The sequence below is a fragment of the Dendrobates tinctorius genome, unplaced genomic scaffold, assembly GCF_039654945.1.
Source record: "Dendrobates tinctorius isolate UK_male_01 unplaced genomic scaffold, ASM3965494v1 ptg000174l, whole genome shotgun sequence".
In the NCBI taxonomy this organism is placed as follows: domain Eukaryota; kingdom Metazoa; phylum Chordata; class Amphibia; order Anura; family Dendrobatidae; genus Dendrobates; species Dendrobates tinctorius.
In genome coordinates, this window is record NW_027361841.1 from 7,487,841 (window position 1) to 7,506,967 (window position 19,127).

Sequence of the window (19,127 nt, forward strand, 5' to 3'; positions counted from 1 at the left end):
CACTTTGGTCACAGCTGTGCCATCGAGCCTGTGACATAGCGCTCAGATATTCAGTGGGCCTCACACAATCCAAAAGTGTCCAGTGTCCACAAGTGTCTGCAGAAATTCAAAATCTCACTTATCCTCTAGTCACTTTGGTCACAGCTGTGCCATCGAGCCTGTGACATAGCGCTCAGATATTCAGTGGGCCTCACACAATCCAAAAGTGTCCAGTGTCTGCAGAAATTCAAAATCTCACTTATCCTCTAGTCACTTTGGTCACAGCTGTGCCATCGAGCCTGTGACATAGCGCTCAGATATTCAGTGGGCCTCACACAATCCAAAAGTGTCCAGTGTCTGCAGAAATTCAAAATCTCACTTATCCTCTAGTCACTTTGGTCACAGCTGTGCCATCGAGCCTGTGACATAGCGCTCAGATATTCAGTGGGCCTCACACAATCCAAAAGTGTCCAGTGTCCAGTAGTGTGAGCAGAAATTCAAAATCTCCCCTGTCCTATAGACACCTTGTACCTTGTTTTACATTACTATATAGTTTGTTGGATTTTGTCTACATTTCTACCAAAAATGAGGAAGGCTGGTGGAAGAGGCCGTGGAATTGGGCGGGGGTTGGCAGCTGGTAATGATGGTGTTGGTGGTGGATCTGATGGTAGTGGCAAGAGCAAAATAGGACCGAATGCAGGAGGTGTTGAGCCTGCGTCATCGTCTGGCTCCATAAGGCTTCGAAGGCTTAGTTTTCTAGGAGTTGGCAAACCGCTTTTAAAGCCAGAGCATCAGGAAAAAGTTTTGTCTTACATTGCTGACTCAGCCTCCAGCTCTATCGCCTCCTCTTCTTCAGTTGTAAAAAGTAAAAGCACTGAGTCGTCATTGGAGGCTCATGTTCATGAACCACACCTTTCCTTGTGTCCTTCACCCCAACCAAGATTGAAGGATGACGCAGGCCATACTACTGATTACTCCATGGAGCTGTTTTCACATACCATGCCTGGATTATCAAGTCAAATGGTGAATTACCCAGGCCAAGATGAATCTGACATGGAGTGCACTGATGCACAGCCGCTGATGGATGATTCTGCTGGTACATTCACTCAGAGCACTACATTGTCCTCGCAGTGTACAGAGCCAGATTCTGACCCTGATGAGACTCAGGTGCCCCTTCCCGCACACTATACCACCATACACGGTGACACAGAGGATGGTGCACATGACATTGAAGAGGAGGTGATGGATGACCCAGTTGTTGACCCAGATTGGCATCCATTGGGGGAAGAGGGTGCTGCTTCCAATAGCTCAAATGAGGAGCATCCACAGCAGACATCGACATCGCAACAGCTGTTATCTGGCAGGCCCGGAGCACTCCAAAGACAGGTTCCAAAAATCAAAAGAGTTGCTGGACAGCTTGTCCAGAGGGTCAAAACATCACAGCGTGCTAGGCCGCAAAATGTCTGCCAAAGCAGGAAGAGTGCAGTGTGGCACTTTTTTGAACAAAATCCTCATGATCAGGCCAAGGTTATCTGTAAGAAGTGCGCAAAGACCTTTAGCCGAGGGAAAAATCTGAAAAATTTGAATACCAGTTGCATGCTTAGACATTTAACCACCATGCACTTGCAAGCGTGGACACAACACCAAACCTCAAGTGCCACATGTGCAACTGATCACAACGAAGGTAGTCAGCAACGCTACATTGTTTCCCCCACTGTAAGCCCACCGGTTAGCACAGCAGCAAATGTTGAGGTGTCGTTGCAAGGCCACAGCAGTCAGGGAATCCCACTGTTATATCAACGAAAGACTGATTCTAGGCCATCAGAAAGAACACCAACTCCATCACCATCATCAACCCTCTCTCAGTCCGCCCTGTCCACCGCTACTTCCACCATATGCAGCTCTCAAGTCCAGCTCACCCTCCCAGACACTATGAGTAGGTCAAGAAAGTACTCAGTCTCTCATCCGCGTACACTGGGTTTGAACGCCCACATTGCCAAACTAATCTCGTTTGAGATGATGCCCTTTCGGTTGGTGGAAAGCGCAGCTTTCCGGGAACTCATGGCCTATGCAGTACCACGCTATGACCTACCCAGTCGCCACTTCTTCTCTCGCAAAGCCATCCCAGCCCTCCACCATCATGTGAAAGACCGCATTGTCCATGCACTCAAGCAGTCAGTGAGCGGAAAGGTGCACCTCACAACTGATGCATGGTCCAGTCGGCATGGCCAGGGCCGTTACGTGTCACTGGGTTAATGTGGTGGATGCAGGGTCCACAGAGGACAGCGGTGGTGGGACAGTGCTGCCTTGCCCACAGTATAGGAAACAGTTGGCTGTAGGCGTTCGACCCTCCTCCTCCTCCTCCTCCAGAAGCGAAAGCTCGTCCACAGAGCGCAGTCGTATGAGCACTCCATCTGCAGCTGCCACTGTTGCACACGAGGTGTCCCCCTACCGAGCAGCTAGTGGAAAGGCTGTGTTGCAGATGATGTGTTTGGGCGACAGACACACCGCCGAGGTGCTGGCCGAGTACTTGAAGCGACAAACTGAGTCATGGCTGGGCAGTGTACATCTTGAGGCAGGCAAGGTAGTTAGTGATAACGGCCGTAATTTTGTGGCAGCCATAGCCCTTTCAAAACTCAGCCACATACCTTGCTTGGCTCACACCTTGAACCTGGTGGTGCAGTGCTTCCTCAAAAATTATCCGGAGTTAACAGCCCTGCTCCAGAAGGTGCGAAGACTGTGCGCGCACATCCGCCGGTCGCCTGTACACTCCGTTCGTATGCAGAAGCTGCAGCGATTGCTCCACCTTCCCAACCACCGCCTCATTATCGACATTGCAACAAGGTGGAACTCCACCCTGCACATGGTGGAGCGGCTGTGCGAGCAGAGGCAGGCCATAATGCATTTGTGGGAGGATACACGGCCAGGCACTTTGAGAGCAGACATGGAGTTGACAGGTGCGCAGTGGTCGAAGCTGAAAGACCTCTGTAAAGTCCTTCAGTGTTTTGAGGAATGCACACGGCTGGTAAGCGCAGACGACGCCATCCTAAGCATGAGCATCCCACTTATGCGTCTGCTCATGCAAACTTTGACGCACCTTAAGGAGTAGGCTTCTGCAGCCAATGTTGGTGAGGAGGAAGAGGAGGAGGGAATCCTTGATGACATTCAGCCATTGTCTGCTCAGGGACCTCTCCTGGACGAGGTGGAGGAAGAAGAGGAGGAGGAGGAGGATGATGATGGGGATGATTACTTAGGGGAGGAGGATGCATCTCGTGGCGCAAGTGAAAATGTTGGCGTGGCAAGGTCTGGTACAGGGTTTGTGCGTGACTGGAGGGATGTGGATTTGCCAGAAAGTGCTCCTCCAACCAGCACTCGCAGTGCATCATTGACACCGGGAACATTGGCCCACATGTCAGATTATGCCTTGCAGATCCTAAAAAGGGACCCCCGCATTGCCAAAATGATGAACGATGACGACTACTGGTTGGCCAGCATCCTGGATCCACGCTATAAAGGCAATTTACAAAACATCATGCCACAGGAGAACCTTGACCTAATATTGGCTAATAAACAAGCAACTCTGGTAAATCGGTTGCTTGAGGCATTCCCAGCACACAGCAGCGGTGATGGTTCTCACACGAGCCGTACGGGCCGGGGGCAGCTTGGCAGAGGTGTTCATGGTGCACACAGCAGAAGTGGCATTGGAGACAGGGGTTTCATGACAATGTTGTGGACTGATTTTTCAAGTACCGCTCACACAACTGGTAATACTGCATTGATGGAAAGTGACAGGAGACAGCAGTTGTCAACTATGGTTACAAACTACTTTTCCTCCCATATCTATGTTCTCCCACACAGGTCATTCCCCTTTGACTATTGGGCCTCTAAACTGGACACCTGGCCTGAAATGGCACAATATGCCTTACAGGAGCTCGCTTGCCCAGCTGCAAGTGTGCTATCGGAAAGAGTCTTCATTGCAGCTGGATCAATCCTGACAGAAAAAAGGACCCGTCTGTCAACCCAAAATGTGGATGATCTAACCTTCATTAAAATGAACCATGCATGGGTTTCCAAGGATTTTGTCCCACCTTCCCCTGATGACACATAGGGTGACAGAAAAATGGCTTGCTTTGGTCCACCTCTTCCTGGGACTTGACCTATTTCGCCTTTTGCATCAGCTGAATGTCCAACATCAACATATGCCACTTTCAAAAACTCCCTAACTGTGCTGCCTCCCCCCCATGGCCGGGGTCACCACCTACCGCACGACACCGTGCGAGTGCCGTTGCCCTGGACAGGTGGGTAGGCCGACTCTTGGGCGCGGGCACTGGCACAGGGTCCCTCATAGTGCAATCAAGTGTCTCTGACGGTGGTGGTGCACACCCGCCGTCAGACACACCGTCGTACTATGAGGGGCCCAGTGCCAGTACCGACGCCCACGAGTGGGCCCCCCTTGCTTGGGCAGGGCCCCAGCATTTGCAATCTTTACCTCTCCCTGCTCCTCCGCTGTGTAGTCTGGGTCGTCAAATCCATACTGTGCCTGACACTATTTGAGACTGCCTCCTGATGTATAAACATATATTTTGAATGTGTACGCTATCCATACATGTTATCTGGGGAAACGGTACCCTTTCTAACCTTTGTGCAATCACGTGCAATCCATACTGGGCCTAACACCATCTGAGCCTGCCTCCTGATGTATAGACATATATTTTGAATGTGTACGCTATCCATACATGTTATCTGGGGATACGGTACCCTTTCTAACCTTTGTGCAATCATGTGCAATCCATACTGGGCCTAACACCGTCTGAGCCTGCCTCCTGATGTATAGACATATATTTTGAATGTGTACGCTATCCATACATGTTATCTGGGGATACGGTACCCTTTCTCACCTTTGTGCAATCACGTGTAATCCATACTGGGCGTGAGAACGGCTGGCGAGCTGTTAAGCAAGCTACAGCACCTGTGGTTTGCACACGTAAGTTTTTCATTTTTTCAGGAATGATGGTTAGGCCTAATTCCGGAACTGCGGTTGACCTGCACTTACTGGGAAATCATTGTTCGCGGGTAATAATTGTAATCAGTGATCCCCATCACTAACGTTGTTCAGCGGGTTATCTGCACCTGTAATCGACAAACGCTGGCCTTTTCAGTGTAGCACACATGCAGCCACGGACATGTAAGGGCATGACACACCAGTTATTAGCCAATCTCATGTGCCAGAGCCTCACGTGTCCCTCTAGTAAGCCGGACTCGGACCGCGGGGCATGACGGAGTCTCGTTCGTTAACGGAATTAAGCTTGCAATGTGTGCATCTGTTCTGTAGCTGGCATGGTTGAGGTTTCCCAGGTGGAGTCGAATTTAACCGTAGGCTCCACTCTTGGTGGTGCCCTTCTGGACATTCCTTTAAGGTTCAGCTTTGCAACCATACTGCCCACGTAAAACAAACACTTTGCCTTCATGAACGCTGTTTGGAGGGTCATGACTCGTGGGAATAACGCCGCCCAATCAGTTAACCTGCTAGAGAGATCGTTCGTTGCTCCCAAGCATGACATCACACTCCCTAGGAAGAAGGTAAGGCCACTGTGGCGACCGTACTCCTGGGGGCGACACAAGTGCACTGATGCCCACTGCTCGATGAATCTGCTGGTACATTGACCCAGACCACTACATTCCCCTCGCACGCTACACGGCCTGAATCTGACCCTGATGAAACTCAGGTTACCCTTCCCATATACAGTTCCATCTTACACGGTGACAAAGAGGAAGCTGCAGATGAAAGTGCAGGTTCGGCCCACCCGCCATCAGACACACCACCGTACTATCAGGGGCCCTGTGCCAGTGCCGTCGCCAACGAGTGGGCCCCCCCTGCTTGCTCAGGATCACAGCACTTGCAAAGTTGAAATACTGTGCAGTGAGATGGAAGATGGGGACGACGAGGAGTCCAGACAAGTACAGGGATTCCCTAGCGAGGAGACTTATTTGATTGTTTTCAATGTTGGGACAGCAATTTTTGGGGAGCACTATACTCTGGAGAATGATAGATGGGGCCCACCATACACTGGAACATTCCAAAGATGGACATCAGACACTGGAGCAGCATTTACAGGGCCCATTATACACTAGAGCATTAGAAATGGGGCCCATTATGTTTGGAGCATTATTTGGGCCCATAAGACAGTGGAGCTTCATCCATGGGGACCAACATATACTGTAGCATTATGTGGAGCTCATCATATACTGTTTCAAACATTATATGGGACCAATGATTCTGTATGGAGAAATAGATGGGCCTCGTCATGAGATGTAAAAAGTGAAGTATTTTTCATTGCACTATACCGCTATTTCTCTGCCGTATCGGAGCATGATGAGTTGTGGTATATGTTAAAGGGGCGCTTTTTCGCCCAGGGCACATGAAAACCTGGAGCCAGCCCCCCCCCACAACTGTAGCCAAATAACCCCCATTTTTCTGTGCGTAACTTGTATTATGAAGTTAATTAAGGTTGACAAGCTTAAGTAAGAAGAATTGATGCTTTTGGCATTCAAATGGGCACTGTTGGTGTGTTTCCTGTCCTCCTCTCACTGCCAACTTTTATTCCCCATTGACTTACATTGGGTTTCGTGTTTCGGGACGACCCCGACTTTTCCCTATAATCGGACGATCTTGCTCGACCCGACTTTTGGAAAAGTCGTGTTTCACGAAACGAAACGCGACCCTAAAAAAACAAAAGTCGCTCAACTCTAGTGAAGAGGATGGTCTAATATGACCCTTCTCCAACGCCTCCTTAATATAGGACCGCATAGCCTCGTGCTCGGGTACAGATAATTTGAAGAGCCGACCCTTAGGAAATTTACATCCCGGGTTTAGTTCAATTGCACAGTCATAACTCCTATGAGGAGGCAAGGACGCAGACTCATTCTCACTAAATACATCATAGTAGTCCGCCAAATAGTCAGGAACCTCATGCGACTGAGGAGAGGTGGAAAAAACCGGAGCCTCACTAAAGGTACACCGGCAACCCCAACTCACCACAGACACAGACTTCCAATCCAAAACTGGATTATGAATCTGCAACCAGGGAAACCCCAGAACAACGGCATCATGCAGACCATGCAACACCAAAAATCTGCAATTTTCTTGGTGGTCTGGGGCGACCCGCATGACCAACTGGGTCCAAAACTGAGGTTTATTTTTAGCCAGAGGGGTAGCATCAATCCCCCTCAAAGGGATAGGCGTCTGCAGAGGTGTCAACGGAAATCCACAACGTTTAGCAAAATCCAAGTCCATTAGGTTTAGCGCTGCTCCCGAATCCACAAAAGCCTTGGCGGAAAATGTGGACAGGGAACAGATCAGAGTAATCGCCAAAAGAAACTTAGGCTGAACACCACAACAGAAAACGTGTGTGCAAAGCGTTTCTCACGTTTAGGACAAACAGAAATAACATGTGAGGCATCTCCACAGAAAAAACACAGCTTATTACGCCTTCTGAATTCCTGATGTTGCGCTTTAGACAAAACTCTATCACATTGCATAGGTTCAGACGTCTGTTCAACCGGTGGCAACACCTCTTGTAATCCTGCGTTCACGTAAACGCCGATCAACCTGAATGGCTAAAGACATAGAATCGTCCAGACCAGAGGGAACAGGAAATCCCACCATAGTATCTTTTACGGCTTCTGACAAACCCTTCCGAAAGAGAGGAGCCAAGGCACTATCATTCCAGGTAGTAAGGACCACCCACTTTCGGAACTTTTGACAGTACAACTCTGCAGATTCTCGACCCTGGTTCAATGCTAACAGGGTCTTTTCAGCCTGATCAATAGCATTAGGTTCTTCGTACAGCAACCCCAAGGCTTGAAAAAATGCGTTCACATTAGTCAGAATAGGGTCATCTGGTTTCAAAGAAAACGCCCAATCCTGGGGATCGCCACGCAGCAAAGAGATGACAATTTTAACCTGCTGCGCGGGGCTCCCTGACGAGTTAGGCTTCAAAGCAAAAAATAATTTACAATTATTTTTGAAACTCAAAAATTTAGATCGATCCCCAAAAAATACATCAGGTGTGGGGATCTTTGGTTCAACAGCATGTGAACGAGCAAGATAGGCGGAAATTCCTCGCACTTCAACAGCGAGCTGCTCCACACGATCAGACACTTGCTTTATCTCCATTGAGAGAAAAAAAAATTCCCCCTACGGCCTCAGAGATATGGAGGAAAGAATATACACACACACCTCTTTTTTTTTTTTTTTTTAAACACAATTCTTTCCTGCTATTGAGTACCCCAGGATATGCGGTTTGGCGGGTGATTCTGTTATGATTGAGTCACCGTAGGAGGCAAAAACAGAAATGCTAGCTAAGTCCTGAAAACCAGAGAAGTTGGCAACTATCAGATTGCAGACCCCTGAACCTATCAACACAACTAGCAGTAGCCGTGGGGGGTTCCTACGATGACCTAGACCCCTCGATCACAGCCGGAGAGATACATAGGCCTAAAGAAGGAAAGGGGAAATCTAACTGCCCCAGAGCAGACCCCAAAGCAATAGGCAGCCCCCCACATATAATGACGGTGAAGCAAGATGAAAACACTTACACAGACAGAAAGACAGGCTGAGCAAAGACGGGGCCCAAAAACTACCTAGATACGAACGGATAGGAAGGCTGCTGTCTGCAATCTGCCAAAACCCTATCAGAGACAAAAGCCAACAAGCTGATATAAAAATGGCCCTGAAGCAACTAAGCTTCAAAAACTAAATCAGCACTCAGGTACTTTCAGAAGACAGAGCTCAAGGAACACTGCACACTCCAGCAGGGAGTGGCAGAATCCAAAAAGAAAGAAAAACAAAAACAAATCTTAGATGCAAAAAGGCAAAACAGAAAACTTAGCTTTAGGAGAGCAGGAATCAGACTGGTGTCCAAGAGTCCACAGAGAAATCACCCGCAGGGCAGAAAGGGCGTAGGCTGCGTTAAATCCAGTCAGTGACTCCACTCAGCCAATCGTCTTCATTAGCCCCAGGTGCCTGATAATCAGGCTCACTACCTTCCTTCACTAGAATAGGGAGTTCACCAGGCATCAGTGACGGAGGGGAAAATGAACTCACAACAGCATGCCCTCATCATCTCCTGCCTCAACTACTGCAACCTCCTCCTCTGTGGCCTCTCTTCTAACCCTATTGCACCCATCCACTCTCTTAAACTCTGCTGCCTAACTAATCGACCTGTTACCCTATTTCCCGACATCTCCCATTTGTCAATCCCTCCACTGGCTCCCCATTGCCCAGCAATTTCGGTTCAGAACCCTAAGTTTGACATCCAAAGCAATCCAAAACAAGTCTCCTCATACATCTGTGACCTAGTCTCCTGGAACTTACCTGCACACAACCTCCAAGTTCTCCTTCTCTACTCCCCTTTTATCTTTTCTCCCACAAATAGATTTCTCTTGTAGATTCCCTCTACTTGATATCTTTGATCCTCAAGATATCATACTCTCGCCTACCAGGAGAAGCTTCAAAAGAAACCTGAAGAAATACCTCTTCCGACAAGCCTACAACCTACACTAACCATCTTTCCACCATCCTGCTTCACAAACAGCTCTACCCTCACCTATTGTATCCTATCCCATCCCTTGTAGACTCTGATCCTTCATGGGCAGGGTCCTCTCTCCTCCAGTAGCAGTCAGTGACTTGTATTATTTAAGCTCATTGTACTTGTTTTTATTATATATACCCTTTACGCATAAATGGTGCTATAACAATAAATACAGTAATAATAATACTGCTGTGCGGCTGTCAAAGAAAGGGAGTCAAGTAGACCATACTGTAACTGAACTTTACTGTATTTATTTGTAATTGTAATATTTCTACTCTTGGAAATTGTTGACACTTTAGTGGTGTGTGGGTCAATAGTCTTGGAAAATGTTTATACTCCAAGTTGGATCTTCTTCATGTGTGTTGCCTTTAGCAGTAAGGTTCCCAGACTGGCAGGCCTGAAATGTCTTTCAGTCAACTATCTGTGCTACTATCCTTCAATTTTTATAACATTTGTGGTATACCAAGTTGATATTTGTGCCACCTGAGTGTGGGTGAAGAAAAATCACGTTTAAGATGTTGCATGAGGTATCAGGGCTCCCAGTTCAGCAGACTTACACCGGTCCCTTACCCACCTCGTCTTAACTGAAACTTCAATTCAAGGCTGTAAATGCTGGTCCAGACCCTGATGCATGGCCTATGGCTGACTACTTCTGTGCATTATAAAAAGGTTCTACTGTGGGTCAATTGATCAGTCAGAAACCTGTGTTACTTTCCTTACATATTTCTATCAAGAGTACATTATAAAACTGATGTTTCTGCCATGTGAGTGTGGTTGCAGTAAAAGAACAAGAAAAAAATGGAGGTGTTGCATGAAGTATCATGTATTCCAGCTAAGAAGGCTTACACTGCTCCCTTAAACACAAGGTCCTCAATGAAAATTCAATTCCAGGCTGTAAATACTGGGCCAGGCCCTGATACCTCATGCATGGCCTGTGACTGCTCTGTGCCATTTGGAAATTTCTACTGTGGATCAATTGATGCAACTTTTCATGGTGTCTGCCCCTAATTTTAGCTGTTCATGAAGCTTTTTGTCATCCCTTAAGGTGTTGTTTATGCATTTGGCTTTGCCTCCCATTGAATGTAATGGGGTTCGGGTACGTTCGCTGAATTTTTCAGCAAACATCGGTCCGTTTGGAGAATCCGAATCGAACTGACTCTTCAAAGTTTTGCTCATCTCTATTCAAGAGTCAATGTTCAGGCTCATATGAACAATGGTCTATGTCTTTTGACCCACCAAAGAAAAACATGTCTGACTCAGACTGTGAAATGCCCTACCACAAGAAATAGTAATGGCAGTCATTTAATAGCTTTTAAAAAAGGGATGGATGCTTTCTTCAGCAAAAAATGGCATTATGGTTAATAGATTAAATGACAAAGAAAGTATAATTGGTAGAAAAAGGATGAACTTGATGGACCGGATTCTTTTTCAACCTATGTAACTATGTAGCTGCCAAGCTCTGCAATCAACACAGAAAATCCAATCATGTGTTACAGTATATACAGTCCCATGAAAATAAAAGGGCTAAACAAAATAAAATTACTATACCTGTTTTCATAGGAATGGCACAGATCTTCAGAAGGGGAGAACTTTCATTAGGAAATAGTACAGTCTTAAGGCCCCGTTACATTTAGCGATACACCAGCGATCCCGACAGCGATACGACCCAGTCAGGATCGCTGGTGCATCGCTAAATGGTCGCTAGTGAGCTGCCAAACAGGCAGATCTCACTAGCGATGCAGCAGCGGTCGGCAGTCGATACTTACCTGTCACACGCAGTGAGGGTGACGTCTTCCGCCTGCGTCCATGGAGTCAGGCGACGAGAAATGGACCAGGTCGATCTCGCGCGATCAGCGATATCCAGCGGGGAGCCGGGTCAGAGGTAAGTGTCACATGTAGCGAGATCGCTACCGATATCCCTGTTGCGTCACAAAATCGGCGACGCTTTAGCGAGATCGCTAGCGATCTCGCTATGTGTGAAGGGGTCTTTACAGCGAGCTGTTTCTCCCAGTACTCAACAATGGCTGTAAACCATAAAATGCTTTTGCCAGGTATGAGTCACTTCCCTTTTGACCTCAGATAGGGGACAGTAAATAAGATATGGATCAGGTACTATACATTAGGAGATCTGAGATCCTAACCCCTTTATCACCGAGGGTGGCTTGCATGTTAATGACCGGACCAATTTTTACAATTCTGACCACTGTCCCTTTATGAAGTAATAACTCTGGAATGCTTCAACGGATCTTTGTGATTCTGAGATTTGTTTTTTTTATGACATATTGTATTTCACGTTAGTGGTAAAAAATGTGGATATAACTTTGCAATTTTCAAACTTTGAATTTTTATGCCCTTAAATCAGAGTAATATGTCATACAAAATAGTTAATAAATGAAATTTCCCACATGTCTACTTTACATCAGCCCAATGTTTGAAACAATTTTTTTCTTTAGGAAGTTATAAGGGTTAAAAGTTTACCAGCAATTTCTCATTTTTACAGCAAAATTTACAAAAACATTTTTTTTAGGGACCACCTCACATTTGAAGCCACTTTGAGGGGTCTATATGGCCGAAAATACCCAAAAGTGATTCTAAAAACTGTACCCTTCAAGCTGATCAAAACCACATTCAAGAAGTTTATTAACCCTTCAGATGCTTCACAGGAATTAATGGAATGTGAAAGGAAAAAATGAACATTTAACTTTTTTCACTAAAATGTAACTTTAGACTATTTTTTTATTTTCACAAGGGTAACAGGAAAAAATGAACCCAAAAATGTATAATTCAATTTCTACTGAACATGCCGATACCCAATGTATGGGAGAAAACCTCTGTTTAGGCACAAGGCAGAGCTCAGAAGAGAAGGAGTGCCGTTTTTTACTTTTTCAAACCAAAATTGGCTGCAATTGAGATCGGATTCCATGTTGCATTTGGAAAGCCAATGATGTGCCTATACAGTGAAAACCCCCACAAGTGACAACATTTTGGAAACTAGACCCCCAAGTAACTTATCTAAATGTGTGGTAAGAGCTTTGAACCACCAAGTGTTTCACTAAAGTTTATAACGCAGAGCCATGAAAATAAAAAATCTTTTTTTCCACAAAAATGATCTTTTAGCCCCCAATTTTTTATGTTTCCAAGGATAACTGGAGAAATTGGACCACAACAGTTGTTTTGCAATTTTTCCTGAGTATGCTGATACCCCAAATGTGGGAGAAAACTACTGTTTGTGCACACAGATGGCCTTGGAAGGGAAGTAGTGATGTTTTGGAATGCAGACTTTGATGGAATGGTCTGCTGACATCATGCTGCGTTTGCAGAGCCCATGATATGCCTAAACAGTAGAAGCCCCCCACAAGTGACCTCATTTTGGAAACTAGAACCCCCAAGAAACTTATCTAGATGTGCCTAAACAGTGGCAATGCCCAACTAGTACCCCCTTTTTGGAATTAATCTACTGTTTACAGTTATGTAAATTTTATAATGTAGTGAAATGCGTGAGTTGTGTAGTGTTTGTCAGGTTGTCATACGTCAGTTGTGTAAGTCAGCAATGAATTTGGTAGTGCATGGAGGTGTGTTACAGTCTAAAGCATTCTTTCATACACAGACCAGGTTTATTGGGGAAGGTGTCGCATTGATAAATGATGTCCTTGTGTATTCCACTTTTGTAACACACTCAGCACCTCTTTTGCGACTTACCTTTTTTTCCACATTGAGGGATCTCACCCGGGAAATGTTGACCTGTTACGATAGGAGCACCTTCAGGTCTGCAAGTACTGGGGCTCACTCCTTTCTGAGTGCCAAATATCAGGGTCTTGATCACTACCTCCTGGAACTTAAGGCTGTGACGTTTCGGTGACGCCTGCACATCGTGACAGCAGGAAAGCGTTGAGCATTGCCATCTGTACGATGTGCACGGCCAGCTTCTTGTACCACACCTTTGCCTTTCTCAAAGCACTGTACAGCTAGAGGAGTTGATCAGAGAGATCAACACTCCCCATGTTTTTGTTGTACCCTAGTACAGAGTCTGGTTTGCTGACCTGTGCAAAGGTGCCTTGGACAATGCCGAGGGTGCTGCCATCACCGTGTATAGTGGTCAAGAAAAATACATCCCTCTTGTCCTTGTACTTGACCCCCAGCAGGTGGTCACTACATTGGGCTCTGCTGTCACCCCTTCTGAGCATCTGCCCAATTAGCTTTTTTGGGAGGCCACTCTGATTTTTGCGGACAGTACCGCAGGCTGCAGTACCCCGCACAGAGAGGGTTTTGAAGAGTGGGATGCTGGTATAAAATTTATCCATGTAGAGGTGATAACCTTTATCCAGCAGTAGGTCCACAAAATCCCACGCAATTTTCCTACTTACTTCCAGGACAGGCGGCCATTCAGGGGGTTCAATGCGGGTGTCCTTCCCTTCATAAACTCAACCTGTGGGTGTACCCTGAGGAACTCTAACACAGCTTATAGAGTTTAATTTCATACTTGGCCCTTTTACAGGGCAGGTACTGATGGAATTTGAGCCTCCTCTTAAAATGAATTAAGGACTCATCCACGCAGATGTCCTTTTGGGGCACGTACACTTCAGCAGACTTTTTGTTGAAGTGTTCGATGACCGGCCGAACTTTGAACAGATGAGACAAAGTTGGAGTCATCTCGTGGGGGACACTGTGCATTTTTAGTATAATGCAGGAATTTGTGGATGGCCTCAAAACGTGTCTGGGCAATGACCATTCGGAACACTGGAGTGTTGTTTAAAACATCAACACTCCAATATTGCCGAAGTTCTGGCTTCTTCAGGATCCCCATGTGAAGGACCAGGCCTCAAAACTACATCATTTCAACTGTGTCTACATGAGACCAGTTCGAAAATGATGAACTGGGGTTTTGTGCCAAAAATTGATGAGCATACAAATTAGTTTGGGCTACCATGATGTTAACAAAATCCTCAGAGAAAAGACTTTGAAAAAGTCTAGTTCTGTGAAGCTAGTGGTGTCAAACTTGATTCCTGATTCTGCCACAAAATCAGGAATCAGTGGCTCATAATTTTTGGGGGGTGAGGTCCATACAGGGTCAGGAATGGGGGGCACTGGTACATCTTCTGTCCTGGGACATCTGCGTGGTTGTTCAGCAGGACCTGAGGAGGAAGATGAGGATGAGGAAGAGGAAGAGGATGAGGAGGAAAAATCTGAAAAATAAAGAAATGTGGGATCCTCTCCATCACTATCAGTGTCAGAGGCAAGGAAAGCATATGCCTCCGCCACTGAATAACATTGTTGGAACTAGCGGGACATCATTTTTTTAATGAATATGGTGATTGTATCAGTACTTTATCTAACTGTTTGTGTGTGAAATAGTGCTTAGTGTAAACTTATTTGTCTGAAAAAAAGCATCAACCAGGGAGAAAAAATGTCAGTGAAAAGAAAAGTGTAAAACAGCAGGCATGAGCTCTAATGAGTGTACTGCATCACTAATCAAAACTCAGCTGGATATGCGCACAGGGGTGGTGCAAAGGGGGCTGAAAAAGAAAAGTAGATAACAGCAGGCACAAGTTCTGATGAGTGAACCGCACCATTTATCAAAGCTCGGCGGCTGCAGGTTGATTGCGAATAAGAAATGTGTCTAAAACAGCAGACACAAGCTCTGATGAGTGAACTGCATCACTTATCAAAGTTCAGCAGCAGTTTGATGTGCGCTCAGAGGTTGGGAAGAAGAAATGTGTTTAAAACAGCAGACACGAGCTCTGATGAGTGAACTGTATCACTTTTCAAAGTTTGGTGGCTGCTGGATGTGTGCACGGAGGTTGCGAGGAAGAAATGTGTCTAAAACAGCAGACACGAGCTCTGATGAGTGAAATGCATCACTTAAAGTTTGGCAGCTGCTGGATGTGCGCACGGGGTGGCACAAAAGGAGGCTGAAAAATAAAAGTGGAAAACAGCATGTACAAGCTCTGTTGAGTGAACTGCCCCACTAATTAAAGCTCGGCGACTGCTGGATGTGCACACAGGGGTGGCGCAAAGGGATATGGAGGAGTAAAAAGAGGCAGAAGAGGGAAGAGGGAGATTGGGGTAGATAAATAGAGATCAGGCAGGGATCAAAACACATTCTTGTTTTCTCTCTTCTTTATTCCGTCTTGTTTTCTCTGTTTGTTGTTCTTTCTTCAGCAGGGGTTGTGGTGTCACAGGCTTCTGTGGCACCACAAGGCCCAGCACAGCAGCAGATCCTGTAGCATGGCCACTCTGCAGAAATCCTCATCTACTCTGAGGACCTGCAGCACGGTCACAGACAGGTCACAGAGCGGTCATACCACTGCTGTGCCCTGTCATTGGTGTGATCGATGATAACATTGATCGCACCAATCAGAGCTGTCCCTGGTGATGCTGGCGTTGCCAGTCAACAGCCTAGGATGGAAGCTTACAGATCCTATCCTAGGCAGGTCACATCCACGGCACAGCCAGGTCACAGCATGGTCACACCGCGGCTGTGTCCTGTGATTAGCGCAATTGATGTAATCGTTTATCTCACCAATCAGAAGGTCCAGGCCATGCCTGGGGTTGCTAGGCACCAGTCTAGGATAGGTGCTCTTGAATCTGATTGCCTCAGACAGTGAGAAATACTGCGATTGGCTGTTTAGAATTGAACAGCCAATAATTGCAATTGTGGGTGCAAGAGGGCGGCGACAACCCCAGGATGACAGCACCATCTACCCAGAGGTAAGATGGAGCCAGAATTTTAATGTGATCACCGCGACTTTGGTTGCAGTGTTTTATTAAAAAATTACGTAATATTCCGTCCATGGTTAAATAGGCCCAGGTCAGATGGACAGAATATTACATCCGATGTCAGAAAGGGGTTAAATATATTTGCCCAACTTGAGGTCTGAGGCAGGAGATATTAATGCCATTTTTTACAATCAGGATTTTAACTTTGTATAGATATGAGACATGGCATATACAACTTTATTCATGTGGCTGATATTAATTCTGAGCTGATGCACAGACCGCACAGCGATGTAAGTAAACACGTTATGTTGGTCACTGCAAAATTATGTAAAAAATGTGTCTCCCATAGCTATAAAACCTACACCAATCACAAAAAGCAAATATTCATATTAGGCATCTGGCCCTTGCTCTGTGCAGTCCTTTGAAGGCAAGAGGACTTACCGTATTTACAGAGTAGAGAAAAGTATCATCACACAGTCTTTTGTTTCCTCTGTGGGCTTCAATTACCTGTTCACAGGGTCATAGAACAAAGGGGTCAAAATGGAGTGTTAGCTCTTTTTTTCATTTATAATTCATAATTCAGCCATGCTTGTACAATCAATATGAGGGTGACACACACACATATATAGTCTCCTAAGAAAGACAAAACCTCACTTTTACTTTTCTTAAATGTTCAGATTTTAAGTTTTTTATCCTTTTGGATTGGCCATCAGCCCTGTAGTTGTTCAATAATAAAAGTAACCATCATACAAATTGTCCAATAATTGTGCAAACAGTTTAAAAGTACTCGCTATGTGAACTTATTTTTTGCAAAGATTTGAATTTATCATCAAAATCCAATGTTGTACAACATAATTGTAGACATGTAATACTTTTTATTTTTTACTGGGTTCTTTTGCATGTTTAGTTTGAATAGATTTTGTGGTAATTCTCAAAAAGTTTACTACTCTTGGAGTTTCTTATTGGAGCAACAAACTGTGTAGCTTGTAGTGCATCTAAGGGAGAACTGTTATGATTGGGTCACCGAGGAGGAGAGCAAGCCCAAGCTAAGCCACAGAAAACCGGAGAGGTTGGTAACTAAGCGGATTGCAGACCCCTGATCCTATCCACACAACTAGCAGTAGCCGTGGAGCATGCCTATGATGATCCTAGATGCCTCGGCACAGCTGGAGAGCTAACTAAGCCTAAAGCAAGAAAGGGGAAATCTAAACTGCCCCAGAGTAGACCCCAAAGGAATAGATAGCCCCCAAACATATATTGGTGGTGAGACAAGATGAAAACACAAACGCAGGTAGGAAAATACACTGAGCAAACGATAGGGCCCACACTGACTAGACAGGACAGGAAAGGAAAGACACTGTCTGCAATCACGCAAAAAACCCTGCAAAAAAGTCCAACACATCTGATGCAAAAATACTGAAGTCGCATGACTTCGCCCACTATATCAGTACTCTGGTATACTCTGAAAGCAGAGCAAAAAGAGGCCAATCTAATAAGGGACAAAAACAAACTGGCACAAGCAGTAACATATGGATGGTGATTCAGCACAGCCCCAGCCGGATCTGGCTGACCCACACAAAACTGAAATAGACAAAACCAGAACAAATGTGAACAGAATAGCAAAAGAACACTTAGCTGAGCATGCAGGGACTGAGCTGGAAACTAAGACTTCAGGAGGCAGGAAAAAATCACCAGCAGGGATAGAGGGAGTCAGCTGTCTTAAATCCAGTCTGAAACCCCAGATCTCCAATCATCGTCCTCATTATCAGGTGGCAAGCCTCTGTTAATCAGATCAGCTCTATTACCTCCAGTAACCACCAGAGGGAGCCCAGAAAGAGAACTCGCAACCCCTCTGTCAACCTGACCAGCTCCACCACCTTCAGCAATAACCAGAGGTAGGCCAGAAAGCGAATTCACAACAGAGAACATTTCTCAATGTGGAGAGAGCCAAGCTGGTGAAAGAAGCCTTATAGGCCAAACAATTCTCTTCTGGGAATTTTAATATACAAATAGCCTCTTGGAGAGGAAAAGGACAAACTCTAGTGTCACCTAATTTGTGTAGCAATCCTAAAAGTCTATATCGACTCTTTAACGAGCTTTGCCACATGACTTAGGATAAGAAGCCAAATCAGACACTTCATTTGCAGACACTTATTTTGGGGTGTTTGCCCCTCATCAATGCAGTGGGAATTCACTGTTAGGGTGTGTGCACATGTTGCGGATTCTGCTGCCGAATTTTCCACGCAGATTTGTCTAAATCCACAGGTCAAAAGACCTGCGGTTTATCTGCGGATTAGCCTGCGGTTTTCCCCTGCGGTTTGAAACCTGTCATGGAGCAGATGGCAAACCGCTGTGGAATCCGCACAAAGAAGTGACATGCTGTGGATTTAAAACCACAGCAAATCCGCATGGAAAATTCCACACCGTGGGCACTGCCTTTTCATTTTGCATTGCCTTAAATGGTACTGTATACCCCAGCAGAAACTGCTGCGAATCCGCAGGGCCAAATCCGCTGCGGATCCACAGCAGAATTTGCAACTTGTGCACACACTCTTAAGATGAGAATAGTAGTAGGAGCAAATGAACTAGTGAATGGTTTCTTTTTACATAAATGTACATTTAGTACTTTTTCAATTCATCTTTTATGTAGCAGACTAAATAACACATAAGGAAACATGTTGTCCTCCTTCCTCTCACGATACTTGATGGTTTCGGTAAACCATGGCTATTTTTCCTGGCTTCAGTTATTTACCCAATTGCCTTTTACACCAATAACCTATGTCAACCTAACTGAGAGAGTTTGTCTAACCACATAATAATAGCTTGTGGTGGACCACA